The sequence below is a fragment of the Oryctolagus cuniculus genome, chromosome 3 (genome assembly GCF_964237555.1).
Source record: "Oryctolagus cuniculus chromosome 3, mOryCun1.1, whole genome shotgun sequence".
Lineage (NCBI taxonomy): Eukaryota > Metazoa > Chordata > Mammalia > Lagomorpha > Leporidae > Oryctolagus > Oryctolagus cuniculus.
In genome coordinates, this window is record NC_091434.1 from 164693825 (window position 1) to 164711934 (window position 18110).

Consider the following 18110-nt stretch of genomic DNA (forward strand, 5'->3'; position numbering starts at 1 on the left):
CAAGGAGGGGTTGGGAGTGGGGAAACAATGAAACTCCTCCTTCTGCCTGAAAACTGTCTTTGGCTCTGGCCCCAGCATGCCTTCCAGAATGATCCAGAATGATCCAGAATGTGCCCCTTCCCCTCTTCATGATGGATCTTCCCACACTGGTGATCAGCGCTCCCACCTCTCCTGCACTTCCTGAGGGGTATCATCTCAGAAATGACTTGAGATGGCTGTGTACCACGCCCAGGGTTGTAGAACTGTTGAGCGCCAGAGTGGGGACTCCAGTCCCGGTCGTAGGCCCCAGCACTCCAAGTGCATCCTTAGGGACCCCCACGGGCCCCAGCCAAGGCCTGACAAGTCCAGTTGCGGCGTCTACAGGAGACAGAGCAGCCTGGGGGTGCCCAGTGCGGTACCCACCCCACATTCCCCTGCCACCTCCCAGCCCTAACTTTCTCTCTTTCTGTTTTTAAAGACTTACTTATTTACTTGAAAGGCAGAGCAACAGAGAGAGGAGGAGAGACAGAGAGAGGTCTTCCATCTACTGGCTCACTCCCTAAATGACCACAACAGTCAGGGCTGGGCCAGGCTAAAGCCTGGAGCCGGGAACTCCACCCGGGTCTCCCACAGGAGGGTGGCAGGAAGCTGGATTGGAAGCAGAGCAGCCGGGACTCCAATCGGTGTTCTGCTATGGGATGTTGGTGTCACTGGGGTGACCCCTAACTTCTCTTAAGCATGGGGGAAATGGCAGCAAAGAGGACTGCGTCTATGAGTTGGAAAAGCTAGAGTCCCTGGCCAGATCCCAGAGCACCCAGAGGATGGGGCAAAAAGGGCACTCTGAGTTAGAAGCATTCTGTTCTAGGGCCAGCAGGGTGGCCCTGCAACACTGGCATCCCGTAGGCAAGCACTGGTTCGAATCTGGGCTGCTCCATTTCTGATCTAGCTCCCTGTTAATGCTCCAGGGAAAAGCAGCAGAAGGTGGCCCAAGAGCTTGGGCCCCTGCACCCATGTGGGAGACGTGGAAGCAGCTCCGGGCTTTGGCCTGGCCCAGCCCTGGCTGTTGTGACCATTTGGGGAGTGAACCAGCGGATGAAAGATCTGTCTGTCTCCACCCTCCACCCCACCCCCACCACCACACTGTCTTTCAAATAAACTTAATAATAATAATAAAGTTATCTGTTCTGACTTTGCGTGACTTTGGATGGTATCTCTCACTGCCACTCAGATTAGCCCACGTGTTGTGCCCACAGCATCTCCTTAAATCCCGCCAGATGGATGCTTGCAATAAGGAAACAAGGGCTAAGCCAGGTTCACTCTGTGTCCTGGACCAGCCCCGCTGGCACCAGGACTGAAGCCCTGGCTCAGCACAGCCAGCTCCTGAGCCGTGGCCTCTGTCCTCACCCTGAGAGTGACGGCCAAGGGCAGGCCTGTAGGGTCCTTCTGTTCTATGAGTCCCTGAAGGTGACATCCAGGGAGAGAGGGTTGGGAGTGGCAGTGTCCAGGGGTGCAGGGCTGAGCCAGGTCTTCACCCCCAGGGCCCTAAAAAGGTGCGGGAGCCGTGATCCAGCCCAGTCGCCCACCTGCCTGCCATGGGGCGGGGCTTGGTGCCGCATGAGCCCTTGGCGGGCCATCTGGGACAGTGGAGCCGCTTTGCTTCTGAGTCTGGAACGTGGCTGAGAGCCGCGTGGGGAGACACGGAGGCCTCTGTGGAGGTGACTCCCAGGCCCTTCAGGTCCCAGATCTGCCTCTATTTCAGGGTTCTCTCGGGCTCCCCTAGGGCAGCAGCTCGCCCCTGCCAACAGCTGGCAGCACCTGGCCACACGGACCCTCCAAAGGCGTGGCTTTGCTGAGCTGGTGCAGAAGCAGAGGCGGGGCCAGCACAGCAGGCTGCCTAGCTCTGCTCACAGCACACAGCACACAGCCAAGGAGCGCACACCCCTTGTTACTCCAAAAGAGAGAGAACGGTGTACTCCAGGCCGTAGCAGTGGGGTCAGAGCCCAGAGGTGTCCCCGGAGGGGGGGGGGGCTGCCAACTTAGCCTCTCACTCCTGAGGATGATGGGATCGGGGAGGCAGAGCAAGGCAGCAAAGCCCCTGTGCCCCAGCACCCAGCCCAGACAGCGCTCAACCCTTACGCAGTTTCCGCAGCCTCTCAGCGTCATTGTGTCCACTTCACAATGAGAATGAGTCCTTGGGAAGATTTGATGCTAAAGCATTTGGGAAGATATTAGCCCAATGCCTGGCATTGCCACTACTTTTTTATTATTTGTTTATTTGAAACGAACAGTGACCAAGAGCAAAAGAGAGAGAGACAGACACACACAGAGATCTTCCACCCATACTTACTTACTTTATTTATTTATTTGAAAGGCAGAGGGTTAGAGGGAGAAGGAAAGACACACACACACACACACACTCAGAGAGAGAGAGAGAACTTTCATTATCTGCTGGTTCACTACCCAAAATGCCTGCAATGGTCAAGGCTGGGCCAAGCCGAAGTCAGGAGCCTGGAGCTCCATCCTGGTCTCTCACAAGAGTGTCAGGCGCCGAAGGACTTGGGCCCTCTTCTGCTGCATTCCAAGGCACATTAGCAGGGAGCTGGATTGGAAGCAGAGCATCAGGGACTCAAACTGGTGCTGTCATATGGGGTGCCAGCTCCCCAGTGGTGGCCTAACTGCTGGGCCACACACGGCCCACCTCTGCACTCACTGAAGCCGGGGCCTGAGCATCACTCCACTTTCCTGCGCTGGCCAGCCCTCTGACCCCAGCCCACAAGGGGCAGCCAGAAAGTGAGAGGGAGTGAGTGAGGGTCGCAGAGGAGTGAGTCTCGGCCCAAGGGGAACGGGGGTCTGCAGCGAATGCCCCAGTCTCCTGCCCTCTGCAGGTGCGACTGCAAGGTGCCTTCTCCGGTGGGACCGAGGCTGCGTGCCGGCACCAGCAAACAGGTCCGCAAGGCCCTGCCCTTCCCTCTCGCCTCGTGCTTCCCAGGGATGCCTCCCAAATAAACCTGCATGAGAATCCTCACGGCAGGCCTTGCTCTCTCGCACAGAGTCCTGAAGTAGTACAACGGCCAAGAAAACAGAGCCGAGCTCGGATGCTGAGGACTGCAAAGGGAGGTGCAGCCACGCGCGAAAACCCAAGGAGAAGCTGTGCCCGCCAGGGGAGGAAGTCACAGAGGGAGGGAAGCAGGGAATGACTGCTGAAGATCCCCTTGCCAGGGCAGCAGGCGAGGCCAGGGCGAGGCATCCACCCACCCTCCATGATCCCTTGGTGGCCAGAGGCCAGGAGCCTCCTTCCCATATGGGCAACCGTTTGTGTCTGGGCTCCGCTTCTGATCCAGCTCTCTGCTGTGGCCTGGGGAAGAAGTGGAAGATGGCCCAAGTCCTGGGGCCCCTGCGCCTTCGTGGGAGACCCGGAAGAAGCTCCTGGCTCCTGGCTTCGGTTCGACCCAGCTCTGGCCGTTGAAGCCATATGGAGAGTGAGTGAACCAGTAGATGGAAGACCTCTCTCTCTCTCACTCTCTCTCCGCCCCCCGCCTGTAACTCTTTCAAATAGATAAATAAATCTTTTTAAAAAGACAACTTTGAGATAACAACGGAAACTTGAATGTGGATTTTATTTTAGATGATGATGAACAATTCTTGTTGATTCTCTCAGCTGTGACAATGGCCCAGTGTTAATGGCTTTTAAATGCTTCCTTGGCTGTTAGTGTGTTAGAGGTGCAAACTGGCTTAGATTAGGGTGAAATGGCATGCTACCTCAAAATGCTTCAGAAAATATATATATATATATATACAACTACATATATATGTATATAAATATTAGAGCAATTCAAAAAGTTCCTGGAAAATGAAATTGAAAAGTTCAGGCATTGGTGCTGTGGCACAGTGAGTTAAACTGCTGCCATATCAGTGTACCAGTTCCAGTCCCGACTGCTCCACTTTCAATCCAGCTCCCTGCTCATGCACCTTGGAAAGCAGAGGAAGATGGCCCAAGTGCTTGTGCCCCTGCCACTGCTGTGGGAGACCAGGATGGAGTTCCAGAGTGCTGGCTTCAGCCTGGCCCAGTTGCAGCTGTTGCAGCCATTTGGACAGTAAACCAGTGGGTGGGAAGAGCTCAATCTCTCTCTCTCTCTCTCTCTCTGTCACTCTGCCTTTCAAATAAATAAATAAATATTTTTTAAAAGGATAAGTTTATTTTGGTGCATTTTGAAATCCATGCAGACAAAGGGATTCCAAAAATTTTTTGGCAACTGCATATAGTGAAAAAACTGCGCAGCTTTCAAACAACATTTTTTGTACCTAAGTAAATAAGCTTCTCTTTTAATTTCATTTTTCTGTTAGAGCTAGCTGGCAGGGATGCTGGAGTCTGTTTTATGGGGCCCTATACTTTTTTTTCCTGAGGTTTGTTTTTTTTTTTTTTTTTTTTTTTTTTTTTGAGCCAGGAGCTTCCTCCAGGTCTCCCACATGGGTACAGGGGTCCCAGCACTTGGATCATTCCCCCACTGCCTTCCCAGGAGCATGAGCAGGGAGCTGGATCGGAAGTGGTGTAGCTGAGACTCGAACTGGCACCCATCTGGGATATGGGCATTGTAGGTGGCGGCTTAACCCGCTGAGCTATAATGCCAGCCTCAGAACCCTCTACTTTTGGGTAAATTTTCCAGAATAAACACTTTGGGGAAGATGTGGCTGAGCCCAGACCCCCCCCCCACACACACACATTCTGCATCCTGGGAAAGAGGGAGGAGGAGTGATATGGGGAACTGAGGGGGAACTGAGCTGGGTTCAGCTTCACGTTGAATTCCACTGCTTGGAGCATGTCCCCAGGCGGGGGGGGGGGGGGTGCAGGCCGTCAGCGTGAGTGTGCCACAGTGAGCTGCCACAGCGATTTAGCAAATCAAACAAGGAGTGGCAGGAGCTGGCTGCAAGATGCCGGAGAGGCACATCCCAGCACTTGTAGGAACGAGCCAGGGTCATCAGAGCCTGGAGATCAGGCCCCTCCCTGCTGGGCTTCTGAGCCCGCGGGAGCCGCCCACCCCTCCCCAAGGAGGACTCGTGGCCTGCGCAGTCACCCTCCATATAAACAACCCCGTGCAGGGGGCAGAAGCCCTCAGACAGCTGGGAAGGGGAGAGGGATTCCCACTCCCTTTCCTTTGCATATTATGGTGGCCTCGGGTACCTTCTCCTCCCTTTCAAGACCTTGCGCGTGGGACTGTGGCTGCAGCCTTGTCCCATGTCGCCCCTCCCAATGTCCACGCAGCCATCTGCCCACAACTAAGAAAGCCTGCTGAATTCAGGAAATCCCCACAGGGCCCAATGGGAGGTGACCCGAGGCGTGGGAAGTGCCCTCCTCCGGGCTTCCCCCCAGCCAGTGCAAGCCGGGCCCTGAGCAGTGAGGCCTGCTGCACCACAGTGGAGCCTTCTCGTCCAAGATACATGTTTGCTCATCACCCAGCATCCCTAGCGTCTCACGGGTCAGAAGACCCCTCCTTGGTGGCCGTCACTTTTGCCTCAACTCCTGAAGAAATGCAAAGCCTCATAGCTTCGTCTTCTCCGGGTGTGAATTGTGTGTGTGGACCTCGTAGGCACAGTTTGAGCCTTAGCAAGTGGAGCTTCACCCTGCTCAGAACTGAGATAGTCACAGGCGCGTCCCACCCCTATCTGGGCTTGAACTTTGCATGTGACCCCAAATCTGGAAGTGGCCTGCATCGGCCAGCAGTTATCTGGGGTCCCAGGAACATCCCTGAGGTGTGGAGGGACTTACAGCCCTTCCCACCCTCAGGGGAGCAGGTGGAGTGCGCACCATTTAACCCATTTATTGGAAGACATAACTGAGGCTAGAGCTCTTGCCAGACTTGCCCCCAAAACAACTCGCATCTGAGAATTCGCACCAGAGCCTTCTGACTCAGCCCCCGGGCAGTACAATATACTGCCCACCCCATCCTCACAGCACGTACCACATGGACTCCAGCTGCCTTCAGTTTGCATTTTTATTTCCCTCCCCTGGGGGCTGGCATTGTGGTGCAGCGGGTTAAGCAGCTGCCTGTGATGCCGGCATCCCATATGAGCACTGGTTTGAATCCTTGGCTTTTCCACTTCTGATCCAGCACCCTGCTAATGTGCCTGGCAAAGCAGCAAAAGATGGCCCAAGTGCTTAGGCCCCCCGCACCCACGTGGGAGACCCGGATGGAGTTTCTGGCTCTTGGCTTTGGGCTGGCCCAGTCTCAGCCATTGTGGCCATTTGAAGAGTACACCAGTGAACAGAAGATTCTCTCTCTCTCTCTCTCTCTCTCTAATTCTGACTCTCAGATAAATAAATCAATCATTAAAAAAAATCCTCCCCTGGAAGCACCGTGCTCCCAGGAGGCAGGGTTGTCGTGTTTCCCGCCTACCTTAGCACCTAGGCCAAACCCTGGCACAGAGTGGGCACAAAATAAGCATTCGTTGATTGAAGTGGTTTCCATCTTCAAGAGTTGAACCCTATCTTGTGCCCTTTGCATTTGGGCTGTGAAGTTTAGGAGCAGAGAAAATGGGGCGAGGTCAGCTGGGGCCCTGGATCCCAAGCCAGATATGGCTGCAAAGCCTCATCACATGGGCGAGACTGCAGGGACATAGGGATCATCAGGCCCAACTGAGCAGAAGGCAGACTTGGGCTTAACCTCCCCACGGGAGCCGCCCCCTGTGCCCTGTGACAGGAGCCACGGACCCCACGCCTGAGCCATGCCTTCTGGTGCACACACACACACACACACACACACAGTCTCCTCCTACCTGACTCTGGGCTGGGCCACACAATGGGACCGCGGCAAATGACACAAAAGCAGAGGGTAGGCAGGGCAACTCTGGCTGTCAGGGTCTTCAGCCACCATGTGAGGAAAGCCAGACCAGCCGCTCAGAGGAGGAGCCATCTGCCTGTCGCGTGTGCTATCTCTGTATTTTCTGGTGCTTTGATGTCTCAGAACCTCTTGTACAGCAGAGAGACCGGCCCGCCCTCCCAGGACTAGCTAATCCCCAGTGAATCAAACAACAGGACGGACACAAGCCTTTTAAAGGCAAACCACCAGTGCCCACCCCAAACACCACCTCTAGCCTCTCTCTTTTCTCTTTAAGTTGTTGTTTATTTACTTGCTCAAAAGGCAGAGAGAGAGAGAGAGAATCTTCCATCTGCTCGTTCACTCCCCAGATGGTGCAGGGGCTAAGCTAAGCCAAAGCCAGGAGCCAGGAGCTCCATCTTGATCTCCCACATAGGTTTCAGGGACCCAAGTACTTGGGCCATCCTCTGCTGCCTCCCCAGGTTCATTGGCAGGAAGCTGGATTGGAAGCCGAGGAGCTAGGACTTGAACCAGTGCTCGAATCTGGGATGTCAGCATCCCAAGGGGGCTTAGCCCACTGCACCACAATCTCTGTCCCCTCTGTCGCTTCTTAAACTCAGGAGCCCACCACACCTGCCCTAATCATCCCAGGGCAGGTTCCAGACATCTCCTGGACCCCAGAGCCTGCAGAGATTATTCAAGCTGGCCAGTCCTGAACCTGCTCACCTGCCCTATCTTCCCTTCCCCATGCAGTTGGACCAGTGCTCAAACCACAGCAACAGAAATCTCTCTCCCTCTCTCTCTCTCTCTCTCTCTCTCTCTCTCTCTCTCTCTCAGCTCTGCTTCTTTTGGTGGTAGCATCACTCTAAGATGTAAGGTGGTGGGAAAGATAACCACAGAATGCCTCCTATACACCTTCCAGCTTGGTAACACCAGGGAGCGAGAGCTTCTCTTTCGCCACTGCCCTTGCAGAAGGCCCAGAGCTGACTCTCATTGGCCTGGCTTCAATCACACACCTGAGCCTATCACTGTGGCCATGGCGGGCGAGGGGGTGGAGATGGGGTAGACCCAGTGTTCTGACTGGATAGATTTTCCTCAAACCAAGGAAGGGGTCAATCCCACTTAGAATAAGAATGGAGATAAAGTTTGCCAAAGGAAAAGAGAGTGGATTCCCCCATTCCCTCCAGGAATGCTCTGAACCCGGTCCTGGCCCCTCTGATTCCTGTGGCCCTTGTCACAGTCCAGATTTCCTTCTGAACTCTAGAAAGAAATCGGAGGTCAGGGAAGAGCCGAGACTCACTTCGACCCATCAGTCTCATTGTACCTGTGGGGAGCAACTCGGACTATACTGTTACTGGAATTAAGACTTATTCTATGCATCTGCTCTCCCACAATATGGCGCTGGGAGAGAAGAAAACAGCTTCTACACAGCTGCCTCCAGTTCAGCCAATAAGCTGTAGGACTTGCTCCTGATTGGAGGAGAGCAGCGTACTCGGCCTGTGGGCAGCCGAGTTGGGATTGGCAGAGGAGGACTATAAAGGAGGAGAGAGACGGCATGCACCAGGAACATCTAAAGGGAACATCTAAGGGGAACATCTGAGGGAACACCTGTGCAGCCCCCAAGAGAGCCGGCCGGCGGTGTGCCGCTCCCCCGCGGAAGTGGGGAAAGCGGCCAGGGGGAACCGCCCTTCCACGGAGGTGGAAGGGACAGTAGCCAACCCGGGAAGAACCAGCAGCAAACCCGGGGAGGGCCGAGCAGACGAAAGAACAGCGCAGGGTCCTGTGTCGTTCCTCCACGAAGAGGGGGAGCAACAGTACCAACAAACAAAACCAACTGAATCGCTCTTGGCTGTAACCACACAGCTTCAAATACAAGATCGCGTCTGACCCTGGGCTTGGAAAAGCGTGCCATGATTGTCCTTGGCTCTGCCAACTGCTTCTGATGGGAATGAAAACCACTTTTGTTACTGGTGGTGCTGGATTGGGCCTTGGTGGTAAATCATCTGAATTGTCATTGTTCCCGTCGGGGTTATTGTATCGCCCTGTCTGGGGTCACCCTTCTATAGAGAAAAGTGGTTCTTTTCATCCTCTCTTCTAATGGAGTTCGTGTTGCAAGGGGTGGTTGTCCAGGCTGCTGTACCAGGGGCACAAGCATGATAGTGACCTCCCCGAGCGGAAAAGTACCTTGCCATTCAGAGAGTGTGTTCCCACAATAGCCGGGGTGGAAGGCAGCCAATAGGACGACACTCGGTTTCTATAGACACAGAGAGGTTAAGCAACTGGATAAAAGTCACAGAGCTATGGTGGCTTGTCTGGGAATACTGGAGAAGAATGATCAGGCATTTATTCAAGGCTTTATTTAACAAGATTAGGCTTTATTGCTGAAAAAAAAAAATAACTAGGGCCAGCTCCCAGCTCCACTTATTTTGGTGCATGAAGCATGGCAGCTCAGACGGACAAAAAAACACAGATACCAGGTCACCAACAGTCGGGACTAAAGCCCAGGCCAGCCACCAGCACATGGGCTCAGCCACAGTCCGGCGCTGGAGAGCAGTTCCCGCTCAGGGCCAGCACCCAGGAGCCCACACCTCGCTGCAGACTCCTTCCCCTCTGCCCAGCTCCTTCCTTCTTCCAAGGGGCGGGCCGCGGGGCTGGGGACGGGGCTGAGGCTCTGCCACACCAGGGCCTGGGCCAGTGTGGCAGTCACCCACAGAGGCGGGCCCTGCCCCCTGCCCCCTGCCCCCTGCCCTCCACCTCCGCCCTGCGCTCTCAGCAGGTCACACTGGCCGGGCAGGAGGAAATGGCCCAGCCCCAGAGGCCTCTGGGTCCTGTACCCTGTGCTGGCCCCAGACCCCCTGAAGCTGGTGTCTTACAGGTTGGAGCCCCAGCACTGTGTGGAGTGGGCAGGACTGGGCTGCTTCAAGTCTGCCTCCGCCCTGGCCTGGATGCAGGCTTCCCCGCCATGGCCCCGCTGTACACAGCTGGGAAGGCCTGCCAGGGGGCAATGAAAAAATAGGAGATGCCAGAAACCCACCCAGGTGGTAGGACTGCTTTTTCTTCATGGGAGAAAACCCCACCCTCACCTTCTCCCAGCTGGAGAAACTGCGGCTCCCCAGCCCCCAGGAGTGAGGAAAGACCACCACTGGTCAGCCAATGACGTCACTGGAACCTTGTGCACCCCAGAGCCCGTGTTTCTGAAAAGCCCAATATAGAAGGTGACACATTCAATTTGTCTTGTCTCTAGCAACAACAACAAAAAACCATGAGTTTTAAATATGTGAATCAAAAGTGCTGTCTTGTGTACCAGGCATTAGTGAGCCAGAACAAACGCCTTGGGAGAAAAATTCCCCTGAAAATGTTACGTATTCAGGTTACCAAACCACTGGGAATTTAGGCTACTGTCCAAGCACGGGAAGTCCACACGGCACACCCCATGTACCCGGCGGCCTCTGCAGAGCGCTGGGTCGTGGGGGCAGCTGCTGCTGTGGCTTCTCCCAGGGACCCTTCCCGCCTCCTGGGGACCCACAGTTACAACGCCTTCGGGCGGGCTCCAGGGAGCCAGGGCTGGGGGCAGAAGCTGGTGTGGTCACAAAGTCATGTTACAAAGCAGGGAAGGTACTGGTTGTTTCTCTTCCTGCACCAGCTGGGGCAGGGCGGGGTGGGGGTGGGGGCCGCAGCTCCAGGACATCGGGAGATGTCTGGGTTCTAATCCCAGTTCTGCCAGTAGCTTGTCAGGGCCCAGGGTCCTGGTCAAGTCCCCTCCCTCCCCGGTCTCCAGCAGGTACAACATGGAATTGGACGTAAATGGCGTCCACAGGGAATCCGGGGTGAACAGGAGCACAGCCATTCACATCAATGGGCAAAGGTTCGCCTCCCAGCCCTGCTGCTTTCCAACTGCGTGACCTTGAGAAGTCACTTAACCTCTAATCTTCCATTTTCCCTACTGCAACAGGGAGATAACAGTGCCCATCCTGGGGCCCAAGAATAAGGTGCACTAACATGTACAAAGGACTTGGAATAGCTCCTAGCACATAGCTGTCATGCATTGAGCAACTGCTGTATACCAGACTCTACACCAGGCACAGAGAAGATGCAGCGAGTGTAGAAGCCCTTCCCTGACCGTCAGGGGTTTGTGTCCCCAGGGGTGGGGTGACGCCTAGCATTCTGCCTTTATTTATTTATTTTTATTTTTTTATTTATTTATTTTTTTGACAGGCAGAGTGGACAGTGAGAGAGAGAGACAGAGAGAAAGGTCTTCCTTTTGCCGTTGGTTCACCCTCCAATGGCTCACCCTCCAATGGCTGCTGCGGCCGGCGCGCTGCAGCTGGCGCACCGCGCTGATCCGATGGCAGGAGCCAGGAGCCAGGTGCTTTTCCTGGTCTCCCATGGGGTGCAGGGCCCAAGCACTTGGGCCATCCTCCACTGCACTCCCTGGCCACAGCAGAGAGCTGGCCTGGAAGAGGGGCAACCGGGACAGAATCCGGCGCCCCGACCAGGACTAGAACCCGGTGTGCCGGCGCCGCTAGGCGGAGGATTAGCCTAGTGAGCCGCGGCGCCGGCCAGCATTCTGCCTTTAGCACGACGGCAGGCACAGGGCACGTCCCCCTGCAGCCGCCTGCCGTCTCTCGCCTTTTTTCCTGCCCTGCATCCTCCTGCTTCCCCGCCCTGCCGAGCCCACTTGAAGTCTGCCTGCAAAGAGAGCAGAAATAAATAAATAAAGGCACCTGCAAAAGAGGCTCCCCCCTCCCTCCCTCCTCCATCTCCACAATCCGCACCGCCGTCTCTCATCCGCGTTGCGTCACTCTGTCTCTCTGCCTTGCTCCACTCGCCCAGCTGGGGAGCTGCGCGATCCCTCGGTGCCTCCTAGAACACATTCTGGCCTCGCTCTTCCTAGAACCCGGCAGAGCCATCGTCGCCTTGGTCAGTGAGGACAGCGGCTGTGGGAACATTCGGCTTCGCTTTCCCAGGGGATGCAGAAGCTGTTCGGCTCCTGTGCCGCCCGCAGGGAAGGCAGTCTGGAACTGTCTGGGCACTGCCAAGTGCGGACGAGTCCTGAGCCAGGAAGGAGGACAAGCAGCTGCTGTCTCGGGGGCCAGCTGTGGCCGGTGGGGGACCCAGAGACAGGAATGAGGCCCTGGCACTGAACCATCAGCCCTGGGGGGCCTTGGCCGGCAGCCTGGAGGTCTGAAGTTGCCCCTCCCAGCCTGGCCAGGAGGACTGGGTGATGGAAGCCTTTAATAGACGTGCTGGGGAGCTGGCAGGCCAAGCACTCCTGCCCGAGGCACACAGGCTGCTTAAGGAAATCCCTTGCAGGAGCCTAGAGTATGAAAACCAGTTCCACAGACTAGAAACTCTGGAAATCAGCCCCCGCATCTACAACCAACTAATCTTTGACAAAGGAGCTAAAAATCAGTCCTTGGAGAAAGGACAGTCTCTTCAACAAATGGTGCTGGGAAAATTGGATCCACATGCAGAAGTATGAGACAAGACCCCTACCTTACCCTTTTTACAAAAATCCACTCCAAAGGGATAAAGGATCTAAATCTATGACCTGATACCATCAAATTACATTGGAGAAACTCTGTAAGACATTGGCACAGGCAAAGGCTTCTTGGAAAAGACCCCAGAAGCAGGCAATCAAAGCCAAAGTAGACAACTGGGACTACAAGCTGCGAAGCTTTTGCACTGCAAGAGAAACACTCAGCAAAGTGACAAGACAACCAACAGAATGGGAGAAAATATTTGCAAACTATGCAACTGATACAGGGTTAATGTCTAGGATCTATAAAGAGCTCAAGAAACTCAACAGGGCTGGTGGTGCCCTGGCACAGTGGGATAAAGCCCCGGCTTGCAGCACAGCATCCCATCTGGGCTCCGGTTCAAGTCCTGGCTGCTCCACTTCCGGTCCAACTCTCTGCTGTGGCCTGGGAAAGCAGTGGAAGATGGTCCAAGTCCACCCATGTGGGAGACCCAGAAGAAGCTCCTGGCTCCTGGCTTCGGATCAGCACAGCTCCGGCTGTTGCGGCCAGTTGGGGAGCAAACCAGCGGGTGGAAGACCTCTCTCTCTCTCTCTCTGCCTCTGCCTCTCCCTCTCTGTAACTCTACCTTTCAAATAAATAAACCTTTAAAAAATGAAATCTTGTCTTTTGCAACAAAATGAATGCAAGAAAATGAATGCAACTTAGTGAAATAAGCCAGTCTCAGTCAGCAAGAAAATACCATATGTTTTCCCTGATCTGTGATAACTAATAGAGCATCAAAAATGTAACATATTGGAGTGAAATTGACATTTTGAGATTCGATAATCCTTTACAGTCCTTCTCTCTTCTGTTGAGGAACAGTGCTTTTTCTTCTTAGTATTTGTTGAATTCTTTACTTACTGTGGAGTTAATCTTATGAGTATAAAGTAAACTGAAAGTAAATCATTATAAAAATTAAGAGAGGGAATAAGAGGAGAAGGAGGGGGAAGGGTGGGAGGGAGGGTAGTGTGGGAAGTATCACTATGTTCTTAAATCTATGTATACATGAAATACATGAAATTTGTTTACCTTAAAAATAGTTTAATTTTTGTTAATTGTAGGAAGAATAATCTTGGTGGACTTGGCCAAAACAAAAACAAACAAATCCGTCCCAGAGGCATTCCATGGTCCCTCCCTGGCCACCATGCTCACCCAGAGCTGCCAGGGAGTGGGGGGTGAGGGACAGGAGTGCAAGTGACGACTGTTTGGCCAATCCTGGCATCTTCCAGGTTAGGCAGATGAAAGCACAAAATGGGAGGAGCTGGGCTAGGGATTGCTGGTTGGCAAGCACTCCTTGAGGACCTACTGTGTGCTAGGTGCTGTGCCCAGCTCCAGAGAAACCAAACAGAGTGGGTGCACACTGGGGAGCTCAGAGCCGAGTGGGCAGACAATGGCCCCGAGGGAAGAAGGGGCTCCTTGAGCTTCGGGGGGCTCGTGCTCCTGTCCCACCCCCTTATCTTTGCTGGTGCCAAGGATCCATCTACAGGATCAGTAGCTGCTCTGTTTCGGATGTGGTTTGTACCTCAGGGGTTCACGTCTTAGAAGCTTGGTCCCAAGTGTGGTGATAGTAACAGGCCGTGGGACCTTTAAGAAGTGGGAGGTTGGGGCTGGAACTGAGGCATAGCAGGCTAAGCCTCCAACTGCAGTGCCGGCATCCCATATGGGCACTGGTTCTAGTCCCGGCTGCTCCACTTCTGATCCAGCTCTCTGCTACAGCCTGGAAAGGCAGTAAAATATGGCCCAAGTGCTTAGGCCCCTGCACCCATGTGGAGACCTGGCTTCTGGCTTTGGATTGGCTATTGTGGCCACTGGGGGAGTGAACCAGCGGATTGAGGACCTTTCTCTCTGTCTCTCCCTCTCTCGGACTGTAACTGTATCTCTCAAATAAATAAATAAATAAAATCTTTAAAAAAAAAAAGTGGGAGGTCATTAGGCCACTGAGGGGTTCTGCTCTGGGAATAATTAAGGTAGTTCTCACTCTCCAGGGACAGGGTTAGCTCTCACAGGAGCACTGTTACCAAAGAGCCTGGCTGGCCCCTCCCATCTTTGGCTTCCTGCCTGGCATTGCTGCCACGCTCCATCCACCATGATGTTACAGGCGGGGGCTCCGGCCAGCCTATGCTGTCTGGATTTTCATTCTTCCAAATGGAATTAACCTCTGCTCTGTAAGGTACCCTGCCTGGAGTATTTCCTTATAGCAACAAAAACTGACAAATTCAGGGACCAATGAAAGGTTGCTTCCAACCTGACTTGCTGAAAGCCTGCAAACTCTCCAATGGGAAGAGTGGGGAGGGGACTCCCTATGCTTGTGGCCCTAAGGTCAGTACCCCAGCGGGAGGGGCTCCCAACCCTCCAGACCTCCCTCCTGGGGAGTTGTGTGCAGCATAGATGGTGGATGTATAGGTCAGGAAAGGGGAAGGGGCCGACCCCCGGGCACCACCAGCGAGGCACACTTGTGGGATCCTTCCTAGCTTTCTCCTTGCATATCCAGCTAGGCCTGGGCGGGGTGCTGAGTTTGGGGGTGCGGGGTGTCACTGTCCACACTCATTTCCTTGCGGGGAGGGGACAAGAGTCCCTGTGACTCCCACGGTTCTTGACCTTGCATCCCAAAGGGGTCTCATGGTGAAAAGGCAGCTCTTGGGCCATCTAAAACCTGCTACTCGGTTGCCAGCTCTGCGCGGGCCTGGGCAGCCGAGGCCGCGGGTCTCTGGCTCTGAGATGCCAGTCCTGTAGCCTGAGTCAACTCTGATTTGCAGCCGGCGCCTGATGGTTGCCCAACACTCACCACCCGGTCCAGCAGTCCCCAAACCCAGCTGCGGCGCGTGTCCGGGACGCGATGCCTCACCCCCTTCGACGGCGTCCACCGCCAGGCGGCGCCCAGCCCAGGGGCCCGGCCTCCGCTCCCACTCTGGAGCTGCAAGCTGCGCCTCCCGACTCCCAGCGCGCAAGAATAGGGGCCCGGGCTCCGGACGCCGGCTCGGGTCGGCGCTTCCAGGGTGGGCTGGCGGTGCGGCGCGCAGGGGTGCGAAACAGTAACGCCAGACACCCGGGTTCTAACCCCGATGCTGTGTGGCCCTGGGCAAACGCGTGCACGTCTCTGGGTCTCAGTTTTCTCACCCGAAAAACCCACATCCTGCGTCCTTTGTGAGTTCCTAAATACACGTGTCAGGCGGAAGGGCCCCCAACGGAGCCACCCAGTAGTCGCAGTCCTGTGCCTCCGAGCGCATGAGCTAGGCTAAACCAGCCTGGGAGCCAGGTTTTATTTCTCGCGCCTGCTCAGCCCCCGGGGGCGGGCCGCGGCTCTCCGAGAAGCAGGAGCCAGGGCTGTCAAGGGTTAAAAGCCGGGCTCCGAGGCCGCCGCCGGGGTTCTGTCTCCCAGCTCAAGCAGGGGCCTGGGTTTGCTGTGGACGTGGAATAAGACAGCGCGAGTGAATCCCCGCGCGCCCCACGCGGGACCAGAGCTCCGCCGACAGCAGGCGGCGCCCAGCGCCCGGGTCTCGGCCTCCGAACCCTGGAGTCACGCCCGCTATCGAAGGCGAGCAGATCGGACGGGAAGGGACCCTGGAACCACAAGGGTGGGATCCGGGCCAGAGGGGGCGCGGGACCTTCCGCAGACGGCCTGAAATGGCGGAGCCCTCGCGTGCGCTCGCGGTTTCAGGAAAGCTGCCCTTGCAACGCGGATTCGGAGAGGGCCCAGGCCGCCAGGTCAGGGGGGAAGCTGCAAACTCGTCCGGGTCGGGGTCCGAAACCGAGTGTGAGCGTCTTGGGCTTGGGCTCGGGCGGGAAGAGCAGGCCATGACCCTGAGACTCCTGGTGTCCTCCCGCAGCACCTGCCCCGCAGTCCCCGGCCGTGGAGCTTCCCCGGGGCGGGCGTCTCCTTTCTGCTGTGTGAATTCGTTGTCTCCAGGGCATGACCCTGCGACCCCGGCCCCCACTCTTTCCCTCCCTTTCTTTTCCCCCCGGGGCCGAAGTGCTCCCGTCTCCTGCCCAGATCCCGGCGCCCTGACTTGGGCCCCGCGGGCGCCCCGCCGCGCGCGCCCGCGGACTCGCTGGACTGCACCGCCAGTTCCACCCGCTCAGCACATTTCCCTTTATCGCTGTTGGTTTTGTCGGTCGGTTTTGACATCCTGTGTCTCTTCCCTTCCTCCGAGTCAGCCAAGCTGAGCCCAGTGAAGCAGACGGGGCGAAGAGGGGGCAGATGCGCCCTGGGCGGCTGCAGCCGCATCTGCAGCTTCGCGCGGCGGGGACTCGCGCTGGGGGGCCTCTTCCCTGTCCCGGCGGCTGCAGGTCCACTCCGGAGGGCCTGGGCGCCGGGCACTGGTGGGGGACGCCTTGGGCGCTGGACCCCAGGGGTCCGGCAAGCGCTGCACCTGCCCGTTGCTGCCTTTCTCTCAACGCCTCCTCCCTGGGGGACCTCGGTCCCTTTAAGTGCGTCTGACTCTCTGTTACTACTATCCCATAAGTAGGTCCTTTTACTATCCACAGCGTTTGCAGCAGCCAAACCGAGCAATAATAATAAAATAACCAAGTAAAGCAAGCCAAGAACTTCTCTAAGCACCAAGATTTGGAGGGAACACTGGGTAGATCCTTGCCAGCACAGATGTAGTCCTCCCCTCGGGCCGGCAGCCCTGCTGAGTCGAGATTTCTCGCTGTCCTCTGTAGGGCTAGAACTGCCTGGGCTTCGCCTGGGTCTAAGTATGTCCTTAGCAGTGCTGGGGATAGACTTACACTCACATTTTATCTGTGGGCTATCTGCTGATACATTTACACAAAGAACCATCTGCTGCTGTTCATTTGAAATTCGAATTGGGCATTCTTTCTTTTCTTTTCTTTTTTCTTTTCTTTTTTTTTTTTTTTTTGCTAAATCTGGCCTTCCTAGCCCTGTGTGCCCTTCCCTGGGTCTCACAAAGGCCACCCACTTGAACTTGGACTCCTAGCTGGGCCTGCAGAGAGGCCTGATGCCCTGGACATGCCCTCTCCAGGACCACTAAGGAACCCCAGAAGCCCCCACTTCTGCTCCAGTGTTCCGGGCACGCTCACCCAGGGCTCTCCTCCTTTCTCCTTCCCTGCATGCCCCAGCCTGCCCCCACGTTCGTATCCCCCCACCCCACCCTGCTCAAGTGAGCAACTGAACCCATGCACCTGCTGTCTCGGATGCTGCAATGGACACACCCTGGCCTGGGCGCTGAGTGAGACAAATCCCCCAGCTTGGGGCTCTTCCTGAGGCCTCCTTCCTTGCCCCAGCAGGAGAGGAAGGGCCTTGCCGGATGGGTACGCCCACCCCCTTCCAGAGCCCATGTGAGGCCAAGATGGGGGAAGGAATGTGTGTCTGGAGCCCTGGACCCTGCCCTCCGCTGAATATGGCTCTGGGTTCTCAGGGGCCTGGCACACGGCTGGCGCTTCCACCTGCTCACCTGGGAAGGAAGCGTCCTAACGCCCAGCTCTCTGCACTGCAGTGAGCTAGATGAGAGAATGCAGGTGCCCCAAGTGTGGCTTGGGGACAAAACATGCAGGCAGGTCCTGCTCCCCTGCCTCGCTGTCCAATTCCAGAGCCGCCTGAGCAGCATCCACACTTGTTTCCAAACACACACACACTCACACACACTCACACACACTCACACACACACACACACACAGAAAGCCAGTGCTGGCTGGTCTGTTGCTGACTCAGAGGACAGAAGCCTTAGCCTCTATGGGGTTCTTGGGGTGACTCCCCCCCTGACTGCCCAGAGGCGGCGGCGGGCGACCTCTCTGGCTGAGCTCACGGGGAGTCCTTAGTGTAGCCTCTCGGGTCCCATCT